We start from the raw sequence: 22,562 nt of genomic DNA on the forward strand, positions 1-22,562 counted from the left end.
TTTTTTAATAGAATAAATGAATCTTTGAAGTATACAAGCAGCAGTGACTATAGTTCTGATAGTGTGATACTGATTCAAGCACTGTAAAAGTGTTTTCGCTAGATGTGCCACATATTCTAGTAAAGTCTTCTGTTGCTATATATGTGATCATTTAAAAACGCTAACCAAGATGAAGATACGATTGTTCCACCCAAAGTATGAACAAAATTCATGACTCTTTTTCTTATCACAGAGAGCAGAGATTAAAAGTCCTTCAAATAAATGTGTAGTTGGATGACACTTTGTACCATATCTGAGAATCTGGAATGTAAATGCTCTACACTAACCCAGGTTATGGGTCACACACATGAAGAATGATGTCAGAGGGCTCACGCATAGAAGGAAGGCAATGGTGGCCATTGGCTCTGATTCTGATGGAGAAGGAAGCCACTGTTACCTGGTGTATCTTTGATTTTAACACTTTGATGACCTTTGTGGTTGTTCTGTGGATGACTCTCTTTTACCAAAAATGAATATATTTTTAAAGAAAGTGGTATTGCTTTCTGTGGATGACTCTCTTTTACCAAAAATGAATATATTTTTAAAGAAAGTGGTATTGCTTTCTTTAACTAGTGCAGAAATGTGCAATTTTATTTCAGCAAATGCAAAGAAGATGAATTTAGATAGAATATTCAGCATGTAGAATAAACAGATTTTTTTTTCTAAATACCCCAAGATTCCCTTATTACTGTGGTGTCTAAAGAAGCTGCTTCCCTTTCATTTTAATGTGAGAGACAAATAATTTCCTTGTATTTTTCAAGGCTGTCAGATCATAAACAAATTGCCTTGATAAAACGTGCTTTCCATTTCTCCAATGTAATATTCAGTTTTCATTTTCATAAAAGGTTGTTTATTTTGATGACTTGAATTGGGTGACTACAATGTCAGTGTCTGTACTCATCAGTAAAGATTGTGGACTGAGTTAAAATTCAGGAGAGCATATGTTACTATCAAATTCATTATCCATAAATACTTTTCTGTTTTTAATACTTGAAAATCAAGAGTAACAGGTCATTTGAGTTAATAATCTGTTCCCTATTCTTACCTAAAGGTTACTTAGGAATAAAGGCAATTTGGGCAAATCCAGGAGTTTCAACTTCTAGAACTCCTACTCCTATGTCAATCACCTTTGACATTTTACTCTCCTGACTCTGAGTGTATATGTGCATATGTACACACACGCACACACACATGCACACGCCTTTCTCTCTCTTACCCTATCATCAGGCGGATTTCCAAAGAAGTTTACATTTTTGAAAAAATCTCCAATTACAAAAACAGTATATAAACATTGTGGAAAATTCCAAAAATACAAAAAAAAACCCAGAAAAATAAAATAAAAATTATCTTTGTTAATTGCCATATTATACTCCTTTGTCCTCATCTTAGGTAAACCTCATGTAATAAGTTATCATCTGAAAAGCTGTTCTCCTATATCTTGGCTCACCAGTCTGGTCACGTATTCACAGTGCTGAAGCAGAATGACCCAGTCTCCCCTTCTGGGGAGTGGTACTGTGCATTCCTCTCCAAAGCCCTGCCTCAGTTCCAGTTAGCAGTGAAGTAAGCAGTGAACTACGACTGCATGCTGGTACCATGTTAACCACTGAAAGCACATAGCTGAGAAATGCATAGATCCTAACTGGCAGATATAGACTGACGTACACTCATTGAGAAGGGGCCCAAGGGCAAGGATATGGCTGATCATGGGTGGACACATGGTTGTAGAGAGGGAAGCCTGCCTGGAGAGGTCATTTGAGTGCCCTTGTCCTACTAAAGGCAATTGAAGCCAGAGGTTGAATGATACTGCCCAAGAGAGTATGAAAAACGAAAGTGAGCATGGGGCCCGACTTTAATGAAATCACATTTAAATAAATGAGCTTGCAAAAGAGATTGAAAAGATGCAGAGAAGTAGTTGGAAAACTAGAGAATATGATACACAGAGAGCATGAGGAAAGAATGCTTCAAGACGGAGGAAGTGGTCCATTGGTTCAGACATTGACAAGAGCTGTTTTATGATGTGATGCAGGAAAGAAACCAGACTGGAGTGGATGTAGAGGTGTTAGCAACATTTCTACATGCCTTTTATCACATTTTAATGTTTCATTAATTATTTGACGTACAGTTCTGATGTTTCCATTGTTTAAAATGTGGATTCCTTATGTGCATTGACTATATGTTATCTGTTATCCCTAGTCCTAGTGCCATACTTACCCTATAAAAAGTGTTCAGTAAATATTTGAATGAATAAATCTTCCTTTGCAAACCCACTTCTCCTCCTATGCTTTCACCACCGTTGCCTTCTAGTCTTTCTCTCTTTTTGCTTCCTGCACTGTATAGGCTGTCAGGTTATATCAGTTCTTTTGCAACATCTGTGTCACAGTTTTTGGCTAGAAACAAATTAACTCCCATTCTCCCAGGAAATTAAATCTTGGCCGGGTGTGGCGGCTCACGCCTGTAATCCCAGCACTTTGGGAAGCTGAGGCAGGTGGATCACTCGAGGTCAGGAGTTCGACACCAGACTGGCTGGCATGGTAAAACTCTGTCTCTACTAAAATACAAAAATTAGCTGCACACAGTGGCGTACACCTGTAATCCCAGCTACTTGGGCCAAGGCACGAGAACCACTTGAACCCAGGAGAGGTGGAGGTTGCAGTGAGACAAGATTGCACCATTGCACTTCAGCCTAGGTGACAGAGCAAGACTCTGTCTCAAAAAACAAACAAACAAACAAACAAACAAACAAAAAAACCTTAAGGATTAAAGTTCAACATTCAAAAAATCTGTCCCCCTCTCCCACTCTGAGTGTACCTCCCCCACCCACAACCCCTCTCCCCTCTCCCCTCTCCCCTCTCCCCTCTCCCCTCTCCCCTTTCATCTGCTTCTCTTTTCCTCCTTCCTTTGCTCTTTTCTAAGAGTTCAAGTTCCATTTTGACCTATCTTAGTTTGTAGAACACACAAGCTGGAGAAGAATCACTAATCACCATACTTCTCCCATGATATTTGAAAGATAGTTTGAGGAGGCAAGAAATAGATTTAGAAGGAAACTAAGAAAATGAAAAGAGGGTAATATTAAGGAATAGCTAAATTAAATAAAAAGGCTTAAATTACACATTCTGTGAGTCTGGTAACTTCTTTTCTGGTTAATTACACCAAGAGAAAATCAACAAAAGTTTTGAAATGGGGTGTTAGCTAGTGCTTTCTTCTACTTGTCCATGATGATGTTTTAATCCTTAGGTACCCATTAACTAAAAGGACTCGACTGAGCTTCTGTGTCCTATGGTGTAGTCCCTCAGCACAGAGCACTGCCTGGGCTGCTGAACGATGAATCTGATTGAGGCAAGAAGCACCATCTATAATGGAGGCGTCATCTATAATGGCGGCCCGCCTTTCCCTCCTGTAATGCTCAGGGGAAGAGCGGCTTATCTTCAGGATGGCCAATTCTTTATGGTTAGTATCAGAAATGAGCCTATCAATCAGCCACATGAGACCTTTAAAGGGGCAATAGGGCCATAAACTTTATGAAAAAGGCTAGAGATTGCATTCAGCCCCCAAGCAGATACACAATTACCCTAAACCCAGTTCAGGGCAGGGAGACTAAATCTTCCTCTAAAAAAAAAAAAAAACAACTCATGAAGTCAAGACCTCCCATACTCATCATGGTTTTTAAAAGGTAAGAGCAGTTGCCAGACAAATCTTTTCTCCGATAGCTATGCAAAGAGAAGGGCAAGGAAGAAGGAAAGGGAAGAGAGAGAGGAAAGCAAGCAATTTGGCTAGAGCAGGACTGGGAGAAAGGAGAAAGATTTTTATTTTTTAATTTTTGGAGTCTATAAATACTTGCCTGCTTTATGAAATAAACACATTGATACTGAGGGAACTTGAAAAATCCCACTGATTTATTCACTTTAGGCAGAAGTTAAAGAAAATCTCATTTTCATGAGCTTTCCTTCCTATCACTCAGTTCCCTGGTGACACAGAAAGTAAACCTTTTCTAAGGGCTTTCCCAGATAGTTTGACATTTTGTTGAATTAACTGGCATATATCGTACCAAATTTATATGCTGGATCGTTCCACCCAAGCAAGGAATGATTTCCTATAGAATAGAGTTCTTAGGTCACCAAGAGACCTCTGGAAACTTCCCAGAGTGATCTTACTTCCCATGTCTGTCTCAAAAATTCCTCATCTCACTGTCTACCACCTGGATGTAAAGGCAAGAGCACTGTAAATCTCAGAGGGAACTGCACTGTGGCTCCTTGTGTATACACTGTCACAACGTTTTATCTGGCGTATGTCAAGCACATCTGAAAGAGGAGGGGGAGGCAGGGAAAGTTAGATGAATGAGCAGTCTTTTTGCTGGGACAGTCGACTCTGTCTTGACCCTTCAGTAGCAAATATTCACACATACAAATGTTGAGACACTAAATGTACATTCTGTGGTGTGGCCTCCATTAGGGGAGCCCATCTGACCCGATTACTCATATGAACTACACAGCGAGGCTGAATTGTGAGTGTAGTTTCCTAGGGCTGTCATGACAAAGTGCCACAAGCTGGGTGGCTTAAAACAACAGAAATTTGTTGCTTGACAGTTCTGGAGGCTTACAAGTCTGGAATCAAGGTATCAGGCAAGGCCGTGCTCTCTCTGAAACCAGTGGTGGAGAATCCTTCCTTGGCTCTTCCTAACTTCTGGTTTTTTGGCAGGAACGTATTGGGTTCCTTGGCTTGCAACTCAATTACTCCAATCTCTGCCTTTACCAGCACATGGTGTTCTCCCTGTGTGTCTCTGTCTTTGCATGGCTCTTATTATAAGACATTAGTCATATTAGACTAGAGGCCCACCCTACTCCAGTGTTCTCATCTGAATTAATTACATCTGCATCAAACCCTATTTCCAAATAAGGTCACATTTAGAGGGGTAGGTCTTAAACCTATCCTTTGGGAGGGCAGGGGGGAAGAGGGAGTGCACATATGTAGTTTAACCCATAACTGTGACTATAAGAGATGTTTGAAGTCTTAATTGAACAGACTTAAACACGCTTTTCTAATTCAGTTCAATAAACACTTAACTAGAAATCACTGGTATCAAGGACTCTTAGGTGCTGTTGGAGTTATATGAAGTAATCAAAATAAGACCTCCCCCCACCCATTATTTACAGAAACAGATAAAATTATAGTACTTACAATATACAAAATGCAGAGGATACAGTAGTGATTAGTAATAATAGTAGCAAACCATTTATATAGCACAGGAATATTTGCCAGACACAATCCCCAAGTGCTTTACATTCTTTTAACCCTCATGACAACCCTATGTGGAAAGTTCAAGGTAGAGCCTGTTTTTTATGGCGCTTATATTCTCAAGGTATATTTGGATTTTTTAGTCCCTGCAGGCATCAGTCATTTCATCTGTAGAATATGATTAAATGAACTCCATGGCCATCTATTACTTTAACATGCCCAGTGTACTAGTACTGTTGTCTCTATTGCCTTGTTGTTACATTTTAGGGGAGGATCCAGGTATCGGGGTATTAGCCTTTAAAGCGTAGCCTGAATGAATTCCATGCAAGCTCTTCCCTTGCCCTGGGATGCAGCGTTGACATTTACCAGACTGCATCTACCATGCATCTTCTGAGTCTTGAGTGCCACAAACAAAAACCAGTGCAAAATGGAGACACTAAAATGTAAGGATATAATGGGCTTCTTAAAAATAAAACCATTTAAAAGTAAGCTTCATGCAAGTTAGGAATTTTATCTCATCACTGCTACTTCTGCAGTGTTCAGAAGAGAAATTGGCCCATTAGTAGGTGTTCAATAAATATTTATGGAATGAATGAAAGGAATTAGCAGGAAATTTAGATCCAAAACCCAAATCATACCAGGGAAGACAAGGTGCTAGGAGATTTTGATAATCACAAGCAATTACTTTGGCTGTAAAATTAAAAATATAAACATGCCATGATACTTTGGATTTAATCTGAGACTTTGCAGAAACACAACCACACTAGAAAGAGAAGTAATATATCTTTCCCTCCACGCCCAAACCAACACTCGATAATCCAAATGCCCCATCTGATTTGAGTTGGTTGGTTGTGTGTATGGCATTCCTACTTGAAACTCCTTCTTGCCAAATGACAAAAACATGAACAAAAAACTACTACTTTGGAACCTTAGTTCTTTTGCTTCCTGTCTAGACCACAAGATTATACACTCTCTTGTCACAATATAATCAGTTGGCTGAGAGGAAGGAGAGTAATAATGAATTATGGAATGCTGATCAATGGCATGATTAAAAAGGTAAAAGATTCAAATTGGAAAATACTTGGAGGAGAAACTCTGGTCTTATAAGGAGAGGCATTGCTTAAATTCACCTTTTAGCCCAAAGTAATAAAGAATAAAGTAAGTAGTAGGACACTTTAACATGCCCAGTGTGCTGATATTATTGTCATGCTTAATGTGCTAATACTTGGGGTTAAAAAAAAGCTTCCCAAAGATGCTTGAAAGCCATCAGTGTGATATCTAAATGCTTTGGGGACCTATTATTTTCAAGGCAAACCATGCTACCTACAAATGGCATACACTATTTGGAGAATCCACATGAGGCATAGACAGAAAATGCTGTCTGTTGCCTTTGCCCTGTGGTGGTTTTTATCTTGACCAATCATCATTTCTGTGTTGGTCTTTGTTGCTAGATGGCCGCATGATGATAGTGTGCCAAATGTCCCTTCTGGTGTTCTGTTCTGCCTCAGTCCTCCCATTGCCTCAAAATCTGCAAACTAAAATGTGTTTAATTTTAAAATTTAGGAAAACAATTTGAATCTTAAAACTGGGCAGTTTACAATTTCAGCTCAGAAGAGTAAGCATGAAAATGGGAATAAGGACACGTTCTGGAGAGCCAGTCACTGCCTTATGAGGGTGATCTGCTGTGAAGACCCAGTGCTGTTTGTTAGTAGATGCGAGAGTTCACTCTGTAACCCCGTGGTCGAGCTGAGCAACCAGTCACTGGCATGTGAGCCTCAAGATACAAAACAAGAAATGAGAAGTGATACCATTTGGGAGGGAAGATCCATTTGTGGGGGGAGCACAAATGAACTACTTGATAGAGATAACTGTTGGAAACACCATAAGATTCCCATATTTTAAGAACTTTTGGGTTTTCAGATGCAAAGAATGGGGCAAATACCATTTGGAGTCCACGATCTGATATAAGAACCTCACTGAGTTCTGTTGTTTGTGTGAAATTCAGCAGGCTTAGAAATGGCTTCTACCTACCTACAAGGAGGGTTTCATTTTACACTGACCTCTTTTTCCTGCCTTTTGAATACTGTCATTTTTTTTCTACTAAATGAGTATTAGGGACAATTGAATGATTAAGACACCCCAGAACAAGAATTCCAAAGTCAAATATCTGCAGGAGCCAGGCAAGTGATGTGTGCATCTAAAATAATTCGGGAGTCATACAAAGGGAATATCTCAGCTATTATGAAGCAGAGGAGGCATGACCATTATGGAGGTAGCAAGACCAATGCTATGTGAAAGTGCAGTCCCTGTGTTCCCAGACTGACCTTGCTGACATTTCTCCCACCTTTCTTTGCCTTAATGTGTTTGATCCCTCAATTTTAAAACACAAATTCAATGCAGGGCATCAGTTGATAATCTCTATGTTAGGATGTTGTCCTAAGGATGCACCTCAGAACGTTAGTTCTGCAAGACAATGAAAGCCTTTCAAAATGGGTTCCATGATTGTAACAGTTGGAGAAACAGTGGGTTTAACAGTTAATTAGGTTTCTTGATTGCAGGGTTTCTCAGAACCTTAAATGTGTGACTTATAATGTAAACCTCTAAGAGTAAGCCCTGACTATGAAGCACTTCTCAAACTCATCTGACCCTTGGACTCCCTTTCTGTGGATACTTCATCAAAGTACTTTAGAAGACCACGCAGTAATTTACTTTGCAGAAATTAATGTGCGTGTAATTCTTGTAAGTGAAAATCCTAAGGGAACAGTAGATGTTGAGAAAGAAACAAATATCATGGCTACAATAAGGATGCCTATAAGTGGCTTTGATAAGTTAGAAACCACAATTTCATTGTATAAAGTAGAAGTGGGAAACAATAGTGATTTTTTTTTTCCATCAGCTACCTTGTGAATTAGACTTTCTTATTCAGAGTGTTTGGATTTTACAGTTTTAAATTGAAAGTATGTCAAAGTGTGAGACTAGAGTTGGTAAATCATGCTTTTATCCATCTATAAAATAGTCTATGCCTCAGTACATGACAAAATCTTGACTTCTGTTATTCATTCATTGGACAAATATTTCTCAAGCACCTACTACGTGTCAGGTAATGTGCCAGACACTGAGCAGAGTCTGGATTAAATTATGGATCTAGGTAGTGGCACTTCTAACATAAACCAGGGATCAAATTAAAGTGTATGTTTTCAATTCATAATTTATCACAATGGAAAACCACTAACACACAAAGGAATAGCGTTTCCTCCCCATGAGGGTTTTTCTGACATTTTGAAAAAGAATAGCTTTGTCCGCAACTATTTACCAAGTCATAGTATGATCTGAGTTGGAGGTTTTCAGTTACACAGGTGGCTAAAAATAGCATCTGCTTCCCGATCAGCTACTGAATATCAGAATGATACGAGTGTGTTTATTTTATCCTGGACAGTTGCTACTGACCATTAAGAATCCTGGTGCTATTTGCTGTTACTCCCTAGGAATTCTCCACTTCTGTGTTCACACTGTTATTTGCTCTCCCTCAGTGTCTCTGTCAATCTCCATAAGGCCTAAATCACATGCCGTATCTGCATAGTTATCTTTGACCCTTCTGACTGGGAGTCAGTGTTTCACCCTTCAAAACCTACCAAGTTACATATCTGTAGCTTTTTTTAATGACTGTTGTGACTTTCTCCTTTCTATAAAAAAAAATTAGTTTATTTCTTGAAGAAATGTATATCAAAGACTTACTACTTACTATGTGTACCGCACTATCATACTGTACCACTGACAAATGGAGATGAAATAGATACCAAGGAAAATGTGATTCCTACCAGCCTCACTTTTGCAACCTGGAATATAGTTGAATATGTCTTTCTTCTGCTTAATCTGAGCTATAGTCACTGGGGCCAGGACTCTTTTCGTACATATGTAGCGCAGTGACTTGCACGTATTTGGCAAATAATTTAGGAAATGTGAACTTGATTTTCCTCACATTTCTCAATCTTGGTTCCCAGTCCTATAGTTTCAGGACATCTTAGCAAAGAAAGTTAATTTTCCTGAAAATAATGTGTCAATTCAGTTTTGAAAAACTGTTAACTCCCTCTCTTTATTGCTCAAATTTAAATTATATTTACAGGTAAAACCATCCTCTATGCTTAGCCATCAGGCACAGAGAATATGTAACACAGTCTAAGATGCAGATGTGGGGGATCTTCCAGTAATTTAGCAAGTGCTCCTGACACGTAACAAAAAAAATTACAACACAATTAGAGTGTGTCTGCTTGCATTTTGTCCTCAAGTTTGCTGAGCTTATTTTTCCATGCAGATCCAGCTCTCCTTTCCTATACCCCATCTTTCTCGGTTAATAAAAATTGTCCTTCAATCTCTGTTTATCCTTTAGCCAACAAACTAGTTTCAGTGGCAGCATTATGGTTACAGCCCACAGAAACCTTTTCTGTGCAGTAATTTAGCTGTCAGTCTGGAAGTGGCAAAAAGAGCAGAAAGATGGATGCTGAGCCTGGGGCATTCCTGAGCCAATACCCTACATGTCCCTACTTGGATGTGCACTTATTAAAGTAGATAGGGAAAATATTTCCCCTACTTTCTCTAGCCATTGCTACATTATAGCTGGGGGAAATATTTTTACTGGAACTCTGCTAATTGCTGAGAACCCTCTTATTATCCATATTCAGAGAGGGGATGGGAGGGTAGAGATCATTTAGTGAGAGAATTGTCCTCAGGAAAAAAAAAAAAAATTGTAGAAGCAAATGACTATGACATTTGTTGGAGAATCCCCTGGTAAAATATTATTTCAGCACACTGTTTTGGAGTGACTTGGCAGAGAAGAGAAAGTATGGATTTGGGAGCTTTCTGTAGAAGAGCTTGTATGAAAAGTATAATGATTTTAGGCTTATCAACTGACCAATGAATCAACAAATTGAAGAGTTATCTCTCTTGACACTTCAGTTTGTAGACTAACCAGTTGTTTATTTGATTGTGCCATTAGATTAGATATCTGAAAGAGAATGCTAGAAAACTCATAGTCAGCTTCTGGTCATCAAAATGAATTGTTAAAAATTAATTAGGATATAGTTTATTGCTTTGCAATCTCAAAAATATTAGGATGAATCAATAATTTGTTTAAAGATTTCAGCTCTCAGTTAAATTAAGTCCTTAAATTGGATAGTAAGTAGTATCCACAGAAGCAGTGTTTTTTGTTGTTGTTGTTTTTTTGTTTTGTTTTGTTTTATTTATTTTTTTTTTTTTTGAGACAAAATCTCGCTCTGTGGCCCAGGCTGGAGTGCAGTGGCATGATCTGGCTCACCGCAAGCTCCGCCTCCCAGGTTCATGCCGTTCTACTGGCTCAGCCTCCCGACTAGCTGGAACTACAGGCACCTGCCACCATACCAGCTAATTTTTTGTATTTTTAGTAGAGACGGGGTTTCACCATGTTAGCCAGGATGGTCTTGCTCTCCTGACCTCATGATCTGTCTGCCTCGGCCTGCCAGAAACAATTTTTTAATTCAGGAGCATTATATATGCTTTGAACATGTAATGGCAATTACTAGAAATCCATGGCTATTTTAGATTTAAATTTGCCCACCAAACTTATTTTCCATGAAACTCTTTTCTGCTGATATTTTTAGTGAATAAATGATTCCATGCAAAAGTAGGTTTAAAAAGTGTTCCCAACGTATTTCCACTTTTGAAGAGTTACCTTGAACATTTGCATATTAAAGATTGAGTAGGTCTTATGATTAAGCTTTGTTTAAAAGCTTAATTTTGTTTTGTAAGAAACAAATTTTTTGTTTTGTTAAAAAGTTTTGGTTTTTCGTTTTTCTTTCTTTTTTTTTTTTTTTTTTTGCCTTTTAATAAAACCAAGTGTTTTCAAATCCTACATGACCACTGAAGTCTTCATTCAAATCAGACCAATTACCGCATGGAAGAACAAGAGATCCTCAGTCTACTTCAAGAAATGTGAGGTTACTTTATGAACCACAGTGCTTCCCATGAGGCATTTCCCATAACAGTGGGATTTCCAGGAAAAATCTCATCCAATATGATGGGAGCTATAAATAAACATCATTGTAAGTAAGGACATCAGGTCTCTTTTTTGCTTTCCCAGATTTGTGTGGAAAAGGAGCAATTTCTTTTGAAGTTATTTTCTATATACCATCTAAAGTAAGGCAACTATACTTTTGGTCCCAGAAAGAAATATGTTGGTCTTCCCCATATGGTCAAACCCAATATTGATAATTAATGTGCTCCTCAAATAGCATATGTTTTCCTAAACTACTCCTCCTAAACCAAGCACATGGAGCATTATTTTTTGAATCAAGGCATAATAAGCACATAGCAAATGTGCAGATCTTACATAGAGTTTAATAAATTTTGACATATGCACACATATATGCAATGTCCCTATCAAGATATATATGTGTGTGTATATATGCACACACATATATGTGTGTATACATATAATATATATTTTTCCCATGGCTTTTATTAATATTCTCTTCTGAAATTGCTCTATGAATCTGCTGCCTATTTTTGACTTCTATTATTGAATTCCAGAGTTTATACATTCTAGATATAAATATTTTGAGATATAGAGATAGTTTGCCTCTCTCATCAATTTTCTTGATGATTTTTGAGGAATAAAAGTTTTTAATGAATTTATTAATCTTAACTGGTTAGTGCTTTTCGTATTCTAAGAAATCTTTGCTTACTTAAAGGATACAAAAATATTTTTGTGTTGCTTTCAAGCAGCTGTAAGATTTTATCTTTTTATCTCAGGATCTTTAATTCACTCTGAATTAACTTTTGTGTTGTATAAAGCTGGAATGTAAGTTCAGTATTAACACTCAGTTTTTGCAATACTATCTGATGAATAGATTTTCATTTTCTTATTGAATTGTTTTGGCTCTTCCTTGAATAATCAATTGACCATTTAAGTGTGGTTCTATTTTTTAATTTTCTATTTATTTTATTGATGGATTTATCTATCTTTATGACAATGCCACAGTGTCTTAATAGCTGTAACTTAAAGTAGTGCGAGTCCTCCAACTTTGTTTTTTGTTGTTGTTGTTTTGTTTTTTTTGAGATGGAGTTTCACTCTTGTTGCCCAGGCTGGAGTGCAGTGGCACGATCTCAGTTCACCGCAACCTCCACCTCCCAGGTTCAAGCAATTCTGCCTGAGCCGGTAGCTGGGATTACAGGCATGTGCCACCACGCCTGACTAATTTTGTATTTTTAGTGGAGAAAGGGTTTCTCCATGTTGGTCAGGCTGGTCTCGAACTCCTGACCTCAGGTGATCCATCCATCTCAGCCTCCCAAAGTACTGGGATTACAGACCTGCTGGGATTACAGACCTGGCTGAACTTTGTATTTCTACTGTATTATTGTTTTGGTTACTCTGGGTTCTTTGCATTTTTATATAAATTTTAGAATCAGCTTGTCGAACTCTACATAGGAGCCTGTTGAGAGTTTTGTTACAATTGTGCTGAATTTATAAATCAATTTGAGGAAAACTGACATCTTAATAATACTGAATATTCTAAGCCATGAACATGGTATATCTCTGCATTTATGTAGATTTTTTTTTCCTTCTCTCACAATATGATGCTTACACATACTCTATTAAGTTTATCTCTAAATGTTTCATTTTTTGTTCTTGTCAACAGTATTGTATTTTATCTGAATTTCTAATATTTGGAAATACAATTTATTTTTGCATATTGATTGTATCCTTCTACCTTGCTAAATTTACTTACACATTTTAAATAAATATCTTAGAACTTGTAATGGACAAATCATAGTTGTGTTGTCTTTGAATAAAGACAGTTTACCTCTTTCTTTTCTTTTCTTTTCTTTTTTTTTTTTTTTTTTTTGAGAGGGAGTCTCGCTCTGTCACCCAGGCTGGAGTGCAGTGGTGCAATCTCAGCTCACTGCAACCACCACTTTCCAGGTTCAAGTGATTCACTCGCCTCAGCCTCCCAAGTAGCTGGGATTATAGGCGCTTGCCACCACGCCCGGCTGATTTTTGTATTTTTAGTAGAGACGGAGTTTCGCCATGTTGGCCAGGCGAGTCTGAAACTCCTGACCTCAGGTGATCCGCCTGCCTTGGCCTCCCAAAGTGCTGGGATTACAGGCATGAGCCACCGCACCCGGCCACCTCTTCCTTTTCAAACTGAATGCTAATTCTTTTTCTTACCTCATTGTGCCAGACAGAACCTCTAATACATTGTTGAATAGAAGTGGCAAAAAGTGGATATTCATGCCTTTTCCCCCAATCTTAAGGGGAAAGCATTTAGTCATTTACCCTGAAGTATTATACTAACAGCTGCTTATCATTTACCATTAAATATTTTGCTAACTTTTATTAAGTTAAGAGCATTCCCTCTCAATTTCTAGTTTGCTGAGGGTTTCTATCATAATACGTGCATTGAATTTTTGAAGATACTTTTTCCATATCCACTTAGATGATAGTTTTTCTTCCTTATTCTGTTAATGTGATGAATAACAATGATTATTTTTTTAAAAGTATATTACATTTGTTTTAAAATAAAACTAGGTTAGAATAAAACTAACCTAGGTTTAGAATAAAACTAGGTTTCATATATTGCTGGGCTCAATTTGCTAAAGTTTTAAGATTTTTATGACTGTGGTCATGATGGATATTAGTCTAAATTTTTCTTGTAAGCTTCTTGTTTAGTTTTCTTAACAGGATTATCCTGGCTGCATACAATGAGTTGTAAAGAGTTCTGTTTTCTGAAAGAGTGTGTATAAATTTGGTATTATTTCTTCCTTGTAAAATTGGCCATTTGTCTGTTTTTAAGTGTACAATTCAGTGGCATTAAACAGTGTTGTATAACCGTCATCGTGATTTCCAAAATTTTTTCATCACCCCAAACAGAAACTCTGTAGTCACTAAGCAATAATTTTCCCATCCTCTCTCCCTCAGACTTTGCCAACCTCTAATGTACTTTGTCTCCATGAATTTGCCTATTTTAGGTATTTCGTAAAAGTAGAATCATACATTTGAGTTTGTGTCTGATTTGTTTCAGTTAGCAGAATGTTTTCAAGGTTCACCCATGTTGTAGCACGTATCAGAGCTTTATTTCTTCTCATTGATGAGTAATATTAAATTATCTTTGTATAACACGTTTTGTTTATCCATTTATATGTTAACAAACACTTGAGATCTTTCCACATTTTAGCTATTGTGAATAGTGCTGCTATGAACATTGTTGAACAAATACCTGCTTATGTCCCTGCTCTCAACTCTTAGAGTAGAATTGCTGGGATCTATGGTAATTTTATGTCTACCTTTTGAGGAACTGCCAAACTGTATTCTGTAGTAGCTATACCATTTTTCATTCCCATAAGAAAAAATATGATGGTTCTGGTTTCTTCATATCCTTGCCAGCACTTACTTTGTATTGTTTTGAATTTAGCCATCCTGCTTGGTGTGATGCTATAGATCATTGAGGTTTTTATTTCCATTTCCCCAGTGACTAACGATGTTGAGCATTTTATGTGCTTATTAGCCATTTTTCTACATTCTTTGGAGAAATTTATATCTAAGCCACTTGCCTATTTTTTAATTGAGTTGACTTTTTATTGTTGAGTTGTAGGAATTCTTTATTCTAGGTATTAAAGCCTTATCAGATATGTTTTGCAATTTTTTTCTACTTTTAAGGTTTTTTAAAAAACTACACAAAGTTCTTAATGTTGATGAAATCCAGTGTACCTATTTTTACTTTCATTGCTTGTGCTTGTAGTTATCTTATTAATTTTTAAAAAAATTTTGATTTTGTTGATGTTTCTGTATTTTGCTTGCCTTTTTATTAATTTCTGATTTGATCTCTTATTTTCTTCTATGCATACTGTGGGTTTAATTTGCTCTTCTTCACTCTCAAATGGTGAAAATTTAGATCATTAGACCAATTTTCCTCTGAGCAGTGTCTGTCTTAGCTGCATCTCATAAGTTTGGCTACATTGAGTTATATTATAATTTAATTTAAAATATTTTTAAATTATCCTATGAGTTATTTAGAAATACGTTGCTAATTTTCAACTATCTTTTCACTGTTGGTTTCTAATTCAGTTATGTTCAGAAAACATACTCTGTATAATATTTGACACTTAGAATTTATTAAGGTTTTTGTTTTATGACCCAGCATACAGTATATCTCATGGTGAGTGCTCCATGTGCTTCTGAGAAAAATATATATTTTGTGGTTGTGGAATATAGTGCTTTTTAAGTATCATTTAGGTAAAATTGATTGATCATGCTGTTCAAATATTCCACATCCTTACTGATCTTTGTTTACTTGATCTATCGTCTCCTGAGAGAAGGAACATTAAAATCTCCAACCGTAATTGTAATTGTACATGTGGCTGTTTCTCCCTTTACTTTTGCTAGTGTTTGCTTCATATACACACACACACACACACACACATTTATTTATTTATTTATTATTATTTTTGAGATGGAGTCTTGCTCTTGTTGCCCAGGTTGGAGTGTAGGGCTCAATCTCAGCTCACTGCAACCTCCACCTTCCAAGTTCAAGTGATTCTCCTGCCTCAGCCTCCTGAGCAGCTGGGATTACAGGCACCCGCCACCACACCCAGGTAATTTTTGTACTTTCAGTAGAGACGGGGTTTCGCCATGTTGGCCAGGGTGGTCTTGAACTCCTAACCTCAGGTGATCCGCCTGCCTCAGCCTCCCAAAGTGCTGGGATTACAGGCATGAGCCACTGTGCCCGGCCTGCTTCATATATTTTTAAGTTCTGTTATTAGGTGTATATACATTTAGGATTTTTATATCTTCTTTTTGAATTTACTTTTGATGATCTCTATCTCTGCTAATAATCTATCAAAGTCTATCTTGCTGACATTTATATAGCCACTCCAGCTTCCTTGATACTAGTTTCCATTATATATTTTAATCAGTTTTTCTTTCAACCTGTATACTTGTATGTTAAATTTAAAGTGTAAAATATGCTTTTAAAGACTGTAGAAATGGAACTTACTTTTTTCCATATCCAGTCAGTTTATTCCTTTTAATTATTTAGTCAGTTTATATGTTATATAGGTTGGGTTTATATATACTGTCTTGCTATTTGTTTGCATTTCTCTCATCTGTTCATAACTATTCTTCCTTCTCTTTTGCCTTGTTAAGATTAATTTTTTTTTTTTTTTTTGGTTTTTGCTTGTTTGTTAGTATTTTGATTTTTTCTCTAAGTTCAGTAATTACACCCTTTCATATTTTTGCACTTGTTTTAGGTATTATAATATACAGCTTCAACTCAGGTTAGCCTATTTGATTTAAAGTTATATTTCTCCAAGAATAATGTTAAAACATTACAGTGTTGTCTTTCTATTTACCCTCTCCTGTCTTTCGTGTTATTTCTCTAACGTCTTTTACCTTTAGCTATTTTATGAAATCCAGAACACTTTGTTATTCTTGCTTTAAGCAGTCACTTCTCTTTTCATAAATTAAGAAACAAAAAATATTGCTTATGATTACCTACGTTTGTCTTTTCTTGAGCTCTTTATATTAAATTTCCTTCTCACAGTATTTTACTTCAACCTGAAGAACTTTCTCTGATGTTTCCAATAAATATTAGTAGAATGCAAGTCTATATATTGCAAGTCTCCTGGTGCTAAAGTCTTTAAAGTTTTGTTACTCTGAAAACATCTTAATATCACCTTTATTTTGTAAGAATGTTTTTGTTGGATATACAATTCTAGCTGGAAGCTGGTTTTTAAAATGTCGGTAGTTTAGAGATGTTTTTATATTGCCTTCTTGCCTGTATTATTGCTAATAAACACCTGTTATTCTTACTGTTCCTCTGTATGTAATGTGTTTTTTTCCTTCTGGCTGCTTTTAGACTTTTTTATTTTAGCATTTTTATTTTTTTTTATTTTTTTTTATTTTTTTTTATTTTTTTTTTATTTATTTTTTATTTTTTTATTTTTTATTTTTTTTGAGACGGAGTCTCGCTCTGTCACCCAGGCTGGAGTGCAGTGGCCGTATCTCAGCTCACTGCAAGCTCCGTCTCCCGGGTTTACGCCATTCTCCTGCCTCAGCCTCCCGAGTAGCTGGGACTACAGGCGCCCGCCACCTCGCCCGGCTAGTTTTTTGTATTTTTTAGTAGAGACGGGGTTTCATCGTGTTAGCCAGGATGGTCTCGATCTCCTGACCTCATGATCCACCCGCCTCGGCCTCCCAAAGTGCTGGGATTACAGGCTTGAGCCACCGCGCCCGGCCAGCATTTTTAATATTATATCATTAGGTATGATTTTTCGTTTTTTCTGTTTGGGATTCATTAAGACCCTTGAATTTAAATAGTTAAAATGTATTTTGATACAATTTTATGGAAGATTACTGATTATTTTTTTGCTCAGATATTTCTTCTTACCAAATCTGCCTTTTAGGGGATCCTAATTGCATGTATGGTAACCTATTTTATGTTGTCCCACAGATCACTAAAGCTCTATTCTTTTTGTTTATTTCCATTTTTAACATCGTGCCTCATTTTAGATAGTTTCCTGTCATTCTTCAAGCTCTCTCATCTCTTGGCATTTGAAATCTGCTATTGTTCATCCAGTGATTTATTTTTTTCCAGACAGTATATTTCAATTCTAGAATTTTCATTTGGTTCTCTTATAGTTTGTATTTATCTGTTGGGGTTTGCCATTTGTTCACTCATTATGTCCATCTTTTATTTAAACTATTGAATATATTTACAATAACTTTTGAAATCATTGTTCAGTAATTCTAACATGTCTGTCATGTCTGTGTTTCTATATTCTGTTTGTTTCTCATGGTTATTTTTTCAAGATTTTGTTTTCCAGTAATTACTGAGTGTGTGCTGGGCATAGTAAATGCTATGTTGTTGGGACTCTGGTTTGTATTATCATCCTTTAAAGAGGACTGAGTTTTGTTCTGGAGTTCTATTTGTTTTGCAACTGGACTTTCAACTTGGTTTTAGGCTTTCTTGGGACAAATCTAAAGTAGCTTTATTTTAGGGTTAGAGTTGCCACACTTTTAAGATATGGCCTTTATAAAGTTTCAACTAGATGCTCTGGGTATTCAGCAATTTGTATCCACTCTGGCAAACTGAAATGTTGTCCAGTACTGTGTGGCTTTTGAAATCTTTGTTCATCTTCCACCCCGTCAGTAGCTTTTCTCTGGCAGAGTTCTCTCAGTCTCATCCTCTGGATATGTATCTCAGTATTTGACTAATGACTCAGTAAGACCCCTATAGTGTGTCCAATAGCATTTCTTCCCTATTTGGTATCCTATTCTTCACATTCTATCTAACTCAGCAGTTCCGTGTTCCAGTTTCCTCCACCTCTTCTCGGGGAATCTGTTGCTTCCTGTTAGAGCTCCTCCTCTCTGTGCCGCAGTTTGGAATGCCTTCCCCAGCAGAAACAACTCTCTCGTGTGTTTCCCTTTCCTCAAGGGTCACGGTCTATTGTGTAACCCCTGCAAACAGTTGCTGTATGTGTTTTGTCCAGATTTATAGTTCTGTAGAACAACTATGAAGGTTAAATTCTATACGTGTCACTCGGTCATGGTGGATACCTATAATTGTACAAACCCCCCCCCTTTTTTTTTTGTAATTTGTAATACAGTTTTAAAGTTTTATTTTTGTTGACTTTTAATCATCTCTTTAGATTACAATGGAAATATGTTGATGCCATCAATACTTATTTGATTCTTTACACATTATCTTTCTATATGCAACATCTCGGATATTTTATGACTAGAAAATGACTGACATTTGGAAACGGGGGTCTATGAAACACTATTTTAAAGGAGATGTATGAGTTTTTCTTTTGGGATTTAGCAGGAAATGGAGGATAATGTTTCAATATTATCTCTTACTGCTATTGCGTTTTTCCTTTTTTATATTCCATCTGTTTGGGTTTCTTTTTTAATGTTTGTTTCCAGATCTTTGGATTTTATTTTTATTTTTAATATGTATATTTATTTTAATATAATGTTTAAATTAGATTTTAAAGTCAATTTATTTTGAGTACATTTTAAAAGAGAATTTACCAGCTTGTATAAACCCTACCATAAACTGATTTATTCCCTTAATTATCAGCAGTTTTGCCATGACTTCACAATACATTTTTATGCAATGAGCATGACAAACAAATCATTTATGTGCCATTCTTTAAATATGAAATTACAAAGCAGGGCTTGCAGCTCTTTAAGTTGGATAAGCTATAGATTAATAGGATCCATTATTTTGAAGACAGTATAAGGCATGCATCATTCCAAAAGCAGAATACCAAGAGGAGACAACTATAGATGTGGCACCTGAAGTTCAAAATATGGAATTATTTTATCAGTTGGGATTTATTCTTTGGCAAGCAACAGTGTCATCTATTCAAAATATGAAAATAGAATTTCTATGACATAACAATGTAAATGTAAGCTATAAAATGTTAACACCTCCTAAATTGAAGCATGAACTAATCATTCTTAGGTTAGTCAACTTGTTTTAGGGGTTCTTTTTAAATAGTGGATATACTTTTATTTGCCATTTCATGGAATGGGAAAAATCTGAATAAGTCATTCTTCAAAGATTTTCCAGATTCCAGTAAGAAGCATGTTTGGGGGAATTCTCAGTCTAATTGTGTTTTACCATTCTTTCACATTTCCACCTACCCTCCTTTCTCTTCCTTCCTATGTTTTTCTTACTCTAGGCTCTCATCTGGCCCCTATCAATTTTTCTTTATACCATTACCACTTCAATTCATTTATCTTCCTTTATTCTTTCCTGAACACAAAACTGAAGACAAATATTGCAATATTTGTAAATTAGATTTTTTAGTCTTGTTCAGTGCCTGCTTATCCCCAAATGATGAAAAACACACTTGGCTTCATCATCTTCCTTTTATCTTGTGACCCAGCCCCTCCATAGTTGCCCAGATTTGTGTCAAATCCAGTTCCATGATCTTTATTTTGACTAATCTATTAAAATAATCTGAACTTAAAGTGTAGCTGAAATTCTTTTGCACTATTATTGCAAGAATGAGGGTAGGATAAGCTGCTGTAACAAATAGAACAGAATATGTAATGTTTAAATGTGAAGGAAGCTTGCTTCTTGTTTATATAACAACCTACAATGGGTGATCTAGGTTGGAAGCAGTTCTCCTCCACATAATGCAGGGACTCAAGCTTCTTATATCTTGTGGCTTTGCCATTCTCTATATCCTTGATTAGTCAATGTGGTCACTATGGGTTCACTATATCCAGATCTCTTAGTGACAGATAACATAATGGAGGTTCACTCAACTATTAATGTCCTGGGCCCAGAAATGGTCCATATCATATCCACTCATATTCTGGTTATAGGAATGGTGAATTCTAATTAGCCCTGAATCATATGCCCATCCCTCATCCAGTTCCCACCAGAAGAACATGCAACGGGCTATCCATAGGAAAGAACAGTTTTGTTAAGGAAAGCAATAGTGGGCAAAGTAACTTCAGATGTTCAATACATCTTAAAAGATTTCCCATCCTTGTTTGTATACTGTGTCATTTGATTTGATTCTTACAATTTGCTAATGTAAGAAGGTGATTGACGGAAGTCAGGACATTTTTTCTCAGAAAAATTTTTTACCTTATGAAAATTTTGAATTGTTGAAGAAAAGAATCAAACTCTGTAAAATATTTAAAGAGATTTATTTTGAACCAAATATGAGTGACCATGGCCCATGACACAGCCCCAGGAGATTCTGAGAACATGTGTCCAAGGTGGTTGGGCTACAACTTGGTTTTATGTATTTTAGGGAGTCACAAGACATCAACCAGTACATGTAAGATGTACATTGGTTCGGTCTGAGAAGGTGGAACAACTCACAGTGGGGGGTTGGGGAAGTGGGGGCACTTCCAGGTCATAGGTGTATTCAAAGGTTTTCTGATTGGCAGTTGGTTGAAAGAGTTTATCTAAAGACCTGGAGTTGACAGAAGGGAGTATCTGGGTTAAGATAAGGGGTTGTGGAGACCAAGATTCTTATTATGCAGATAAAGCCTCCACATAGCCTGTTTCGGAGAGAATAGATCGCGAATGTTTCTAATCAGACTTAGAAAGGTGCCAGACTCCTTACTTAATTCTCTCCTGGACGAGTAAAAAGATCTGGAAAGGGAAGGGGATTCTCTACAGAATGTTGATTTTTCCCAACAAGAGACAGCTTTGCAGGACCATTTCAAACTATATCAAAGAAATGTATTTTTGGGTAATACAATTCAATGTTTTTAGGGCCTGCCATCTCATTGGTATCTTATTGCTACAAAGAGCCTGTTTTGTCTTAAGGACTCTGTTTTAATGTTAGTACCAGTCAGCTGTGCCTGAATTCCAACGAGAGGAAGGTGTGTTTAGGCCTGTCTGACCACCTCTTCCCTTCATGTCCTGAACTAGTGTTTCAGATTTACTTTAGAATGCCGAGGCCAAGTTGCTGGGGAGGTTAGAATTTTATTTTTGATTTACAGAATCTCAGGTTTTGAAGGATATATATTTGATTTTTTTTATCCCCAAAGTGAGATTAGGTGTAATGGTTCAGATTGTAGGTAGAAGAAGCCATAATTCCTGGGTTCAAAACCAGAATCCATCATGTGTTACTTGTATAGCCTTTTAGCCATGTAACTTTGGGCAAGTTAGCCCTTTTAAGCATCTGTTTCTTCTGCCATAAAATGGGGCAAGATAATAGTAAATATCTCATAGGTTCATTCGGAAGAGTAAATCAGATAATACACATAAATTACTTTGAAGAATAACTGGCACATAGTAAAAGCTCAGTAGTGTTAGAATAGTAATGGAGATTGTTGTTGTTATAATTGTTATTCAGCCTGTCGCCCAAGTACATACATGTTTTACAGGTACGAACAATTTTTGGCACTAAAAGAAAGTGCTTGACAAATATTAGATCTTAAGGATAAAACGAAACACTAGAAAACTATAGCATTATTTATTTAACTTCATGCCTTCTGCTTGCTTTGTCCTATGATGGTATTTCCATTTGTTTCCCGAAAAGTCAATACTTTTTCTGTTTCTTTTTTTAAAATAGATTTTTATGTAGGACATGTAAACAGTATCTGAAACAAGGGAAATTAAATTCTCCCAAGTATAGGAACAAAATAGTAAGAAAGCTATGAGCCTGAAATCATGGTTCACAAGAAGGTTGTAAAGGACAGTAGTTTTGCTAGCAAAGAAACCAAAAATAAGTAGGAACGGGGGTGGAGGGAGATAAGCAATTTCACAGTAGGGATCTAAGGC

General features: G+C 36.6%; 1 protein-coding gene across 1 annotated transcript in view; it reads left to right on the plus strand.

The window, feature by feature from the left end:
• RARB (retinoic acid receptor beta) overlaps positions 1-22,562 on the plus strand; it is a 767,875-nt gene that overhangs the window by 236,231 nt on the left and 509,082 nt on the right. The window lies entirely within an intron of this gene.

The sequence above is a fragment of the Theropithecus gelada genome, chromosome 2 (genome assembly GCF_003255815.1).
Source record: "Theropithecus gelada isolate Dixy chromosome 2, Tgel_1.0, whole genome shotgun sequence".
Classification (NCBI taxonomy): Eukaryota; Metazoa; Chordata; class Mammalia; order Primates; family Cercopithecidae; genus Theropithecus; species Theropithecus gelada.